General features: G+C 35.3%; 1 protein-coding gene across 1 annotated transcript in view; it reads left to right on the forward strand.

Annotated features, from left to right (window-relative positions):
• The window catches only part of LOC150096961 (phosphoenolpyruvate carboxykinase, cytosolic [GTP]-like), a 203,958-nt gene that overhangs the window by 88,326 nt on the left and 103,230 nt on the right, over nucleotides 1-12,402 (forward strand). The window lies entirely within an intron of this gene.

Below are 12,402 nucleotides of genomic sequence, written 5' to 3' on the forward strand. Positions count from 1 at the left end.
AGGCACGATTTTTACTGAAGATGGTAAATTAAATATAGAAATAGACAACAGAATCAGCAAAGCTGGTATGGTGGGAAGTCAATTGAATAAATTCATATGGAATAAGAGAGAAATTAGTTGGAACACTAAATTAGCTGTATACAAGACAGTGTTCTAACCATTTTTAACTTATGGATCTGAGAGCTGGGTCAGAAGTAAAACACTTGACCAAAGATTAGAGACCGCAGATATGAGAGTCCTGAGAAAGATTAGAGGCATGAACAGATGGCATCAATGGCAATATCATATTAAAAACGAGGATATTAGGAAAGAACTTGACGTTGTCAGCATCCAGGAATGCGTTAGCAGAGCTAATCTCAGGTGGTATGGTCACTTAAATAGAATGGGAGAGGAAAGATTAGCAAAACAAGTGTTCTCTGCCAGGTTGGCAGGAAAACGACCCAGAGGAAGACCAAGATATAGGTGGATTGATACGGTACAAAGTGCCTTAGATGATAGAAATATAAGATCTGATAATGTTGGAGTCTTGACAAGTAACAGACTGATTTGGAGGAAAATTGTAGATAGGAAGTTAATAATGATGTAATTTTTTCATGTAGTACTGTCATATCCTGTACACCCCTTGAGGGTACATGGCAGGAATTTGATGATGATGATGATGAGTAAAAATCTTAAAGAAACACGTTTGACAGATTTTTAGTATGCTTGACATACTAAAAATATGAATAATGGCAAAATATTCATATTAACATTGCTTGTTACAAGACTATATTCAGAGATAGAGACGGGAAGGGATGGTAAACCAACACAGAAGACTACATTCATCATGTTGCATGTATTTGCAAATAGTATGCTTACATGTAATCCTTCACAGGACAAAGTGCAAAATTGAAGTAGAGCTGAGAAGAGAAAAAAGCAGTAAGTATGAAGTAAGAAATAAGATCATGTGAATAAATGAGAGAAACGGGATGAGGAGAAATTTTTTTAAGTGATTCTATAATCAGAGGAGTACTTAGTTCAAATGTGATAAAATCTTGTTTCCCTGATGCAAAAATGAACAATATTAGTGATGCTATCAGGATGCAGAAAGGTAAGGTAAAAACATTAATTATTTTGGCTGGTACTAATGACCCGAGAGGTGAGATGTATTCTATGAGGGAGGATGTGAAGGAGTTAGAGGAAGTGAAAAAGAAGAGTGTGAGAATGAAGTTTGTAAGTCTCTTGCCATTTTATGATAGAGGCAAACTGAGGAAACATTGATAATAATTGAATCGATATGCAGTTTATGCTGAAGAAATTATATAGAATTGTGGACCTGTGTTCTGAATTTGACAGATGAAATGATTTATGTAATGCTGAGAGATTGCACTTGAATGGTTTGGAGTTAGGTATCTAGAGAGGGGGTTTTGTTCACCAAGGGTTCAGGAGAGCACAAAGTCAGGCAATTAGCAATTAGATTGGATGTAGATGAGTATGTGTACAGGCACCATGAGATGGTGAGTGTGAGAATGACCAAATCATGTGGAATTTAGTCTCTCAAGCAATATTATTGAATGGGATAGGATGTAATTAATGATGTGAAGGTGGTTGAAGGTGTCACAGTTTGTATATATTAATGACAGAAGTATTGGAAACAAGGATGAGTTTTTGGCATTGAGTGCAGCCTTGCCAGAAGTTATAGGTATTAGTACAACTTGGTTAGCAGCAGATGCTAACCAAGGATGCAAATTACTTTTATTATTAACATCAGACTTCCATGGAGTCAGAGACTCATCATGGGAAGTGCACACTATCACACGCAAAGCCCATCAAACCATACCTTGAGCTCATTCAGTGTGACTGCATTTGCAACACACTCAGGCAATGCATTCCACTCATTAACCACTCTCCATGCAAAGAACCTGTTCCTCACTCCTTTGCTCACACTCTCCTTGTATGCTTTCTAGGGATAGAATTATTATTATTATTATTATTATTATTTTATTATCAATATCAGATCACCTTTGAGTCATGGAAATCTGATGTTAATAATAAAATCTATTCACTTCTCCCATTCTATGAAAAATTTCTTCTTTGTTAACCTGGTTTCAACTCCTGATCAATTTGTGTCTCAGTCATTCATATCCCTTCTCCTCTTATTCATGAGGCAGCAAATTAAATTCCCTGAGGCTTGATCAAGGCCTTATATAATGGAACCATAACCAAGTTATTTCTGCACACCAAGAGCCTCTGCACATTTCCTATGCTGATGAAGGGTTGAGAATGTGAATAGTTTAGTATTTTCAGGGAGAATAGGAAGATAGGATGTGGGAGGGGGGTACACTGCTGATGACAGCAGATGGATTGCAGTCAAAAAAAAAAAAAAGACTGGTGAATGGCAATTCTTTCAAGGCATTTGAGGCCAAATAATATGGTTGATGCTGCTATAAGTCGAGAGGATTCCAGGGACAATGTGGAAGACACATATTAGCAAATTAGTGCAATGAGTAAAGGTCTAGTAATTATTATGGGGACTTCAACTATAGTGATATCAATTGAACGAAGGAAAGATCACATGGCAGGAAGGAAATGGAATTTATACACCTACTGAGAGATAATTACTTGAGGCAGCATGTGATGAAGGGGACTTGAGGTGTGAGCGTTTTGGATCTGGTCATAGGATCAGAATGAGCTATCAGTAACCATGGTGGCCACATTACCTCCAACTGGCAAGAGTAATCATCTGATTTTGAATTGGGAGGTTGCAAAACATTGGATTTTCCTTCAAGAAGGAGGTACACATTATGTGGAACTACAAGGCAGGTGATTAGGACAAGCTTAGGAGGAAGCTTGAATCTGTGCCATGGCATAAAACCTACAAGGGAAGAATGTTAGGAGTGCATGGGAGATAGTCAAGGGGTATAAGTTAGATGGATGTGTAGTATCATTAAACAGGAGCTACAAAAATCAAAAAAGAAAGTGTGGAGAGCATTTATAAGGAAAGAGGTGACCAGCAAGCTCACAAATACTACAAGGGTCAGGCAAGAAGGGCAGTATTAGATTATGAGAAGAAATTAGTAGTCCAAAGGAAATCCCAATGGGTTAGTAGGAGGAAGAATGACTATGGAAGGATAACTTTAACAAGTACTGATGGTGGTGAGGTAACAGAAGCAGATCAAATAGTTACTTAAGTGACCACTTTGCAAGAATATATCACCCAAGTCAGGTTACAGATGTGACAGGAACTGATGTGAGAACAGAGATAGATGAGTAGGAGGCTCTTAAGATATTGCAGAATCTCAATGTAAATATGGCTGTGGGATTAGATGGGATAGCAGCTCTAGTTTTTCATGAATATGCTAGAGAACTGGCATTGCCTCTGAGTAGGTTATTTAAGCCTTAGCTTTGGTAGAGTCCCAAGGGAGTGGAAGGAGGGCATGATAATTCTTTTGCATAAAGGAATCTCTTAAAGGCCGCAGTAGCAAATTATAGACTAATCAGTATCTCAGGAGTGGTAGTAAAAGTACTTGTGGTCAAAGAGAAAATTCAGGAATTGGTAGATAAGAATATGTTACTCTTTGTAACAGAGTGACAGTCAAGTTGGATAAAGGGAATGGCTACACAATGATGCTGCCAGATTTTGCAAAGGCATTTGACAGGCTACTGCATGGAACTCTGTTATGCAAATTAGAACAAATGGGAATGGATATGAAATTGGTTATATGGATGCAAGGGTGGCTAATGGATGGATACCAAAAAGTAGTATATGGAGGTGCAGATTCCAGTATAAAGCAGGTGACTAGTGGTGTGATAGGACCACTGATGTTTAATTTGTACATAAATGATAGAAATAATTTGAAGGGAAATGTTCAGTTGTTTGCTGATGATGCAGAATTGGGTAGGTTAATATTCAAAGCAATGTGGAGAGCTTGCAGGATGATTTAAATAAGTTGTCAGTATGTGCCAAAAGGGAATGTAAAGGTATCCTTTTTGGGATAAATAGATTTCAAGCTGAATACCACGATTGATGAAACTGTATTCCGGGAACTAGATGAAGCTAAGGGGTTGTTGTAGATAGAGTTGAAGTTTAGAGGTTTCCAAGGTAGCTCATATGATTACTTGGAGGAATAATAAGCAGAGATAGAGAAATTGTCATTTCTCTATATAAGGCCTTGATATGGGTCTGGTCACCCGGGCTTTCTGGGGATGAGGAAGTGGTGGAAAAGATCCAGAGGCGAATAACTAACCAAGATAGTGTGTGGCTTGTGCAATGTCTCCTATGAGAATAGATTAAGGAGAAGTGATATGATAAAAACACTTAAGTTATTTAAAGGATTTTATAGGATTGATGAAGGGGGAAATGTTTCAGCAGCTGAATAGAGGAGACAGAACAAGAGATCATCATTGGAAGTTGAGTGAAGACTAAATTTTTAATTGGAGAATGAATGGAATAGGTTGGCAGAGTCAGTTGTGAATGCTTTGTCTGTTAATGGGTTCAAGGAGAAGTAAAATAGATATTATGTGGATAGTTTGGGTTTCCCACAATGAGTCTTCAGACTGCATGGAAGTACTATATTATAATAATAATAATAATAAAGTCTCAGTTACACCTGCATATGCAAGATAAAGATGCTGTTAGAGCTCAAAAGAATAAATGGAACAATCCTGAACATCTAACGAGCTGATTTGAGCAACTTAAAGAGTTTTGAAGAAGGATGGCTGAAAAATAATAACATCAGAAACAAACTGATTAACACATATAATTTGGCCAACAAAACAATTGCTGAAATTACTGAAGAGCTAAAAGAAAGAATTATAGTGACTGCACAGAAAATTAAAAGATATGAAGCAAGAATAAACCAATATGTGCATAATATGCAATTTCGACAGAACCAATGTCAGTTCTTTCAGTCTCTCCAGAGAAATACAAATGCAAACAATCATTCACCAGAAAAAGAAGAAACACTCAAATTTGGAAGTCAATCTGGGATAATCCTGTCGAACACAATAAAGATGCCTCATGGATTAACGAAATAGAATCAGAAATAAAACAAATGCAAATCATTATCACAAAAGGAAATGGACAGTGCACAAGCTAGAAAATTAAAAAAACTGGAGTGCACCTGGCAAAGACAAACTACATGGATTTTTGGTTAAAGCATCTAACCAGTCTACATGATTGAATGGCAGAACAATTTAATTATTTGTTGCAGCCAGGCCAAGTGGAAAACTGGATGATATCTGGGTGCACTTTTCTCTTCACGAAAGATAAGGGTGCAGACCTAGGAAACTATTGCCCAATAACATGCTTACCAACTATGCTTAAGCTGTTCACTGCAATCATAGCAAATTCCATATACCACTACTTATCAGATTTATCCAATTGAACAAAAAGGCAATTTTCAAAAATCCAGAACAAAAGACCAGATCCTTATTAATAAAATGATTCTTAGAAATTCAAAAAGACGAAAAACTAACTTAAACCTGGCATGGATAGAATTTTTGGATAAAATTTTTGGACATGGATAAAATTTTTGCTAATTCCAAATACAAGTATTTGGAATTAGCAAAAACATATGTTCCTTTCTAGCTGCTGCAATGAAATCATGGAAAACAACTGAATAATAAACAATTCGGAGATATCAGTATTAAATGTGGAATTTTTCAAGGTGATTCCTTGTCATCATTGCTCTTTAATATTTCTTTGATACCGTTATCTATGATTCTAAAGAAAACAAAACTTGGTTATGAAATTCTTAAATATAATACTAAAATGTCCCCTCTATTGTATATGGATGACTTGAAGTTATGTGAAAACTAGAAAACTAATGACTATGCATCATGCATTACATTCACAAAGTGATGTTGACCGGTTGTACCTACCAAGGAGAATAGGTGGATGGTGTCTGCTGCAAGTGACAGACTGTAGAAGAAGAAGAAATTAGTTTAAAAAGTTACATCGACAATAGCTCTGAGCAAATGCTTCAAGCAGTTACACAAGAGAGTCTTCCGAAAGCAACAGGAAATAAATGCAATTACAAAAAGGAACAGCAAAATAACCGATATGTTTGCTTGAAAAATAAACTTTTGCATGACCAATTTCTTAGAGATACTGAGGACAAAATTGACGTGACCAAGGCGTGGCAATGGCTACAATATGGATTATATTCAAAAAAGAAACAGAAGGATTTATTCTAGCAGCTCAAGAACAGGCATTACAGGCATTACATTATAGATCTGGCATCACAATTATCGAACATCGACAGGTTTGGATTATCTATATCGCAGTACCCAGTGATAACAACATTAACAACAAAGAACTGGAAAAAATTACTAAATATTGAGATCTGGCAATCAAAGTTGGCAGACTGTGGCTTAAACACACTAAAGTTATCCCAATAGTTATCAGTGCACTTGATGCAATTTCAAAGAAGCTATCCAACTATTTACAGCAATTAAACATCAACGAAGTGACCCCCATATGATCTACAAAAAACAGCATTACTTGGAACAGTCCATATTTTGCGACGCTACCTGACAGACTATTCTTAGATTCTTGGGTAGAATCTGAATTGTTCTGTATCACCAGCCAAATTGTTGTTTAAATAATATCTTGTTTAATTAATATCAAGTGTAAAGTCTCAGTTACACTTGCATATGCAAGATAAAGATTCTGTTAGAGCTCAAAAGAATAAATGAAACAATCCTGAACATCTACTTAAATGAGATTATTTATATTATAGAAACATAATATTAAAAAGAGAAAAAAAAAAGCAACAGTTTATAGTACCCAAACTATCAGTTACCGAACTTTAGATATTGGCACATTGCCTGAACAGTGTGCCAATATAAATTCTCAGTCTCATTTTCCTGGAGGGAAACTTCTTCCACCTTCATATTGAGACCTATGATGTTCCTTTAAGCATGGTCTGGCAACTTTTAACATCTGATTCAGTTCTAGGCTATTTATGAGTTATCTATTATGCAAGTTAGCCTCCTTATGTCCATCAGCAATCATCATAATTTTTTTATGTTGTTTGTTTTCTCCAGCAGTAGTAATAGTAGTAAACTTAGTAGTAATTTAGTCTCTGAGCATGGCCATGCTGCATAAATATCTACAAAACAAAAGCCAGATATTTGGCTGCAGAACATAGTAACAAAGAGTTGACTCTTTCAAATGTCAGTGAAGTAGTCTCACAAATACAGGAGAAATAAGACAACTCATTGGGGTTCCTTCAAATTGTCCTTACAGCTTGTTGTACAAATCAGAATAATCCAAATCGAAGGTGAAGTTAAATAAGTATGTAAATATGTTTGTGAATTAATGGTACATCATATCAAAGGAAATAATCATTTCACTATGATTAAGTAAAGGATTATTTTATATATTTTTTCTTTGAAATTAGTGCAATTTTTTATATAAGATCACGATGTGTCCAGTGAAATGTCATAGTTTATTAGACTGACTGAAACTAGGTAGGAGGATCCATGCAATCAACTGTTGAGCCAATGTGAAAATCTTTCTTTTTGTGCACCTTAGAGAATCTATGAAAACAGAGTTATATCATGATGAATACATAACTTGTCAGTAGTATATGTATCCCAAAAAGGCACTTTGTCTAATAACTTGTTTATTTTATTTGTCTCCTCCACATTTTTTTTTTTTTCTGATTTTTAATTCTAGTAATCACAGGAAAATTGGACTATGTCTAAGTTAAACACTGATTTCTTGATTGTACACTGTTAGGTGTGGAGAAAAGAAAATTAAAGAGATACACAGGTGAAGCCAGTAAATGAAAATTCAAGGTTGCTCAAGTTTTATCTAAATTGAAACCATCACCACTGAATATACCCATCTCAGAATTACAAGCCCCACACTTTCTGCATTGTAACAACAGTAATAATGTTATTGTGGAGTCAAACAAGAGGTAATGTCAGAGTGTTGGAACAGCTGCAGAGTACTACTAGAAACTTAGTGTTTTGGTTGCTGCACACCAAGTGGACTTCACCAGAGATCAGCATATCCAAATATGGAGGGATTGAAAATTATTTCCATCAGTAATTTTAGACTTGTAAGAATTAGCCTTATTTAGGCACCATTAATTGTGTATTTCAATGTTTCTATTTTCAAGAATATCTACCTTCAGACTTGATGATACCACTTTGTGAATCCTGGATCAGAGCCATGCCTGGACAGTTATGCACACACATCATTTATGTTCTGATAAAGAAATGCTGGAGAGGTTTCAAAGATGAAATAGGTAACTAAGCCAGAATCTGGATAGGCCTTAAAGGAAAGATAGATGAAAAGTAAATTACAGATTACAGAGTTTGGTGTGGTCAAGTGGAAGAGATGTGTGATATGGTAATTTTTAAATTTCTGGAATAGGGGGACAGCCCCCCCCCCCCCAAAGGAAAAAGGAAAAAAACACTAGAAAAATTTCCAAAAATCTTTTCCTAATTAAAATTCATTTTTTTTAAAATTTATGTTGTGTCGTGTCTTCTATTTCTATACCACTTATGAATTAGCAATCATTGCAGATGCTCAGTCATATGCGATGCATAGTGTGTATTCTCAAATCGTCAACCCTCCCCCCCCAAGATTTCTTCATTGCAGTGTGTGATAGGTGACTGGAATGGATTGCTAGAGTGCTGTTGATTCCAGGAGTGTGAGTTTTAGGTATAACATGATACAGTAGCGCACTCAGGATTTAATCTTGGAGGGGGGGGGTTGAGTAGATGATTTGAGAATACACACTATGCATCATATGCATTACATACGACCTATGACTGAGCATCTGCAATGATTGCTAATTCATAAGTAGTATAGAAATAGAAGACACGACACAACATAAATTTTTTAAAAAATGAATTTTAATTCATCATCAGTGGCATCAGTCTTGGGACTGGTAGCTCAGCAGCAATTTCCTCCATTCCGCTCTGTCATTGGCTTTCTTCTTAACCTCCTGGTAACTCCTGAAACCCGTGCTGTCTTTGACTTGGTCAAGAAAGCTTTTCTTTGGCCTGCCTCTTCTTCTTTTCCCCTCTATTTTGCCTTCAGTTATTCTTTTCAGTCATTCTTTTGTCTTCAGTTATTCAGTCCATCATGTCAAAGTATATGTCCAAACCACCTATCCCTTCTAATTTTGATCGATTTAATTAGAGTTCTTGTTTCATTTATCTCTCTCAGGACTTGTTGGTTTGATTTTTTTCTGTCCATTTTATTTTGTTCATGCGGTGCCAGCACCACATTTCAAAAGCCTCCAATCTGCTTACATCTTCTCTGCCTAGAATCCAGGTTTCATATCCATACAGTGCAATGCTCCATATCAATGTCTTTACTAATTTTTTTTTCAATTGTAGGTTGAGGTTTCCTGTTAAAATGCTTTACATCTTAGAGAATTGGGCTTTTGAGTTGTTTATTCTTGATCTTATGTCTTCTCTTGTTCTGCCATCTTCTGTTATTAGGCTTCCTAAATATTTAAAGCTTTTCACTTGTTTTATTTGTTCCCTGCTGATGTCTATATGCTCTGTATTGATAGGGATTTTGCCTGTAACAATGATTTTAGTCTTATCTGTGTTGATTTTCATTTTATATTTTTCATGGTTATTATTTAGTAATTCTAGCATTGTTTTTTAACGTTCTTCTGTTTTCTGCTACAAGGGCTATGTCATCAGCAAATCTTATACACATGACTTACTCACCATTTATCTTTATGCCACTATTTATTTTATCTTTAGTTTCCTGAATGGCCTTTTCAATATATAAATTAAATAAAAGTGGTGAAAGTATACATCCTTGTCTTACTCCACTACTTATATTTATTATTTTCTCCTTATCATTGATTTTAATCTGTCCATTTTGATTTTTGTAAATTTGATAAATAATTTTCCTATCCCTCAAATCTATGCTGATATTAGTTAGCCAATTTAGGAGTATTTGCTAGTTTACTTTATCAAACGCTTTCTCTAAATCAAGGAAGCAAATGTAAGTATTTTGACTAAGGTCTAATCTTCTCTCTATTATTGTTCTTAAACAGAGTATTGCCTCTCTTGTTCCTTTATTCTTTCTGAATCCAAATTGGTCTTCATCCAATAGACAATCTATTTTTGAATAAATTCTATTTTGAATAATTTTTAGCAGAATTTTGCTAGCATGTGGGATTAAAGCTATTGTTCTAAATTGGCTGCATTTGTTTGCATTATTCTTTTTTGGTATTGGTATTATGGTTGATTTCATAAACTCCTTTGGTATTTCTCCTCTATCATAGATTTGGGCTATTAATTGATAGAGTAAGGTTTTTGTCTCATCACCTAGATTTTGTAGCAGTTCTATAGGAATATTGTCTACACCTGAACTTTTTCCCTTACTCATTTCGGAACAGTGCTTTATCAAATTCTTCTCGCATTATTGGGGGTCCTAGACTATCTTCATTTTGATTGTCTATGCTGATATCAACATCAAGTTTGTTGCCATTATAAAGATTTTCAAGATAATTCTTCCATTCCATTAATATATCCTCAGATTCTATTAGTAATTTTCCATTTTCATCTTTGATGGCATGTTTTTGCTGTTCTTATTAAATTTGAAAATCAGTTTGTTAATTTCTTTATAGGCTTTCTCTATGTTTTCTCTTTTAAATAATTCATCTATGTTATTACACTGTTCTTCCAGGCATTCTTTTTTGGCTTGTCTACATTTTCTTGTAATTTGATTTTTAAGATATTTGTATTTGGCCACATCTTCTTCTTTAAGGCCAAGTATTTCATCTGTTATCCAATGTTTTCTTTTTTCTTTTTCTGCATTTTTCAATAATTGATTTGATGAATTTGTAATTAACTCTTTAATCATATTCAATTGGTTTTCAATATTATTCTGACTATTTATGTTTTCTGGAATGTTATGATCAGTTGCCTCTTGGTATCCTCTCTTTACTTTACTCTTTAATTTTTCAAGGTTTCATCTTATTGGTTTGTATCTTTGGATTTGTTTCCTATGTTTCAGTTCTGTTTTCATTAAGACAAGGTTATGGTCACTACTAATGTCGGCACCTGGATAGCTTTTGCAATTTTTTATTTGGTTTCTGTATCTTTTCTTGACCAATATATAATCTATTTGATATCTATTTGAATCCCCAGGTGCTTTCCAGGTGTATCTTCTTCTTTTTGGAACTTGAAATAGTGTATTTGCTATAACTAACTGTTTTTGTGTACAAACTTCTATAAATTGCTTTCCTCTTTCATTCCTACGTTCAAGACCAAATCTTCATGAAACATTATCATTGCTCTATTCTCCCACTTTAGCATTCCAATCTCCCATTATTATTGTGTTGTCTCTGTCTTTAAAGCTGCTCCAGATTTCTTCTATTTGTTCATAAATTTCTTTTATTTCTTCATCGCTATGTTGTGATGTTGGCATGTAGACCATTATAATATTGAGGTTTACTGGTTCATTTTGAATGTTATTGCCATGATTCTGTCACTATGGTTAATTAATGTAGTGATTAACTTTCCAACTTTTTTATGAGGCATTATTGCAACACCTGACTTGCCCTTCTTTTTTCCTGAATATATTATCTGAAATTCTCCACTCCAGAAATCACCCTGTCCCTCCCACCTAGTCTCACTAATGCCCAGAATGTCTATTTCAAGTCTTTCCATTTCTTTTTTCACGTTTTCTATTTTACCTGGTTCTAGCAGTGTTCTTGCATTCCATGTTCCAATATTCAGCTTATTTCTTGTCTTCATTTTTGAATAAGTACCAGGATTTCGTTGGCTGTTGACCTGAGAAGCCCGGTTACTTTTCCTGCCGGGCATGACTCCTTCAGTGAAGGTTCCATTGCTAATCTTGATTTCATTTTTAACTTCCATTGCTGCTTTTACTTGGGAATGTAATGTGGTGGTTTCCCCTTGCCTTCCACATTGCAGTATTTTAACATGTATGCTACAGGAGGTTAATATAAGTAGCGCTGCTGCCCACTACTATAACTATTAGTGGTTAGTTGAAAGAGGAGGAAACACCCCTAGCCCTCGAGTACTCTAATAGCTTCAGGGAGAATGTAGGACCTCCTCCTGGGGTTAGTAAGCAAGAAAAGAGACAGACAGAAAGTTTTAAGTAAAAAATCCTCATTAGGAAGAATATTAGTATGAGGGTAGAAGCAGGAAGTGGAAGAGTTAGAGAAAAGTATGACCAAAAGCTTTGAAATAGATCATACTTAGCTCTGGGACCCCGGGTTATCCATGCCTGTGCCTGCAAGTTGCAAGCCCCAAGGGGACGAATTTTAATTTTAAAGTTTTTGGAAATTTTTCTAGTGTTTCTTTCCTTTTTCTTTTTTTTTGGGGGGTGGGGGGCAGAGCCTTATCCCCATCTGGGTGCACCACTGATATGATAGATATATTGCTGATTGAGCAAGATCTTGCACA

The sequence above is a fragment of the Typopeltis vanoorti genome, chromosome 18 (assembly GCF_054136105.1).
Source record: "Typopeltis vanoorti isolate ZY-2024b chromosome 18, IOZ_Tvanoo_1.0, whole genome shotgun sequence".
NCBI lineage: Eukaryota > Metazoa > Arthropoda > Arachnida > Uropygi > Thelyphonidae > Typopeltis > Typopeltis vanoorti.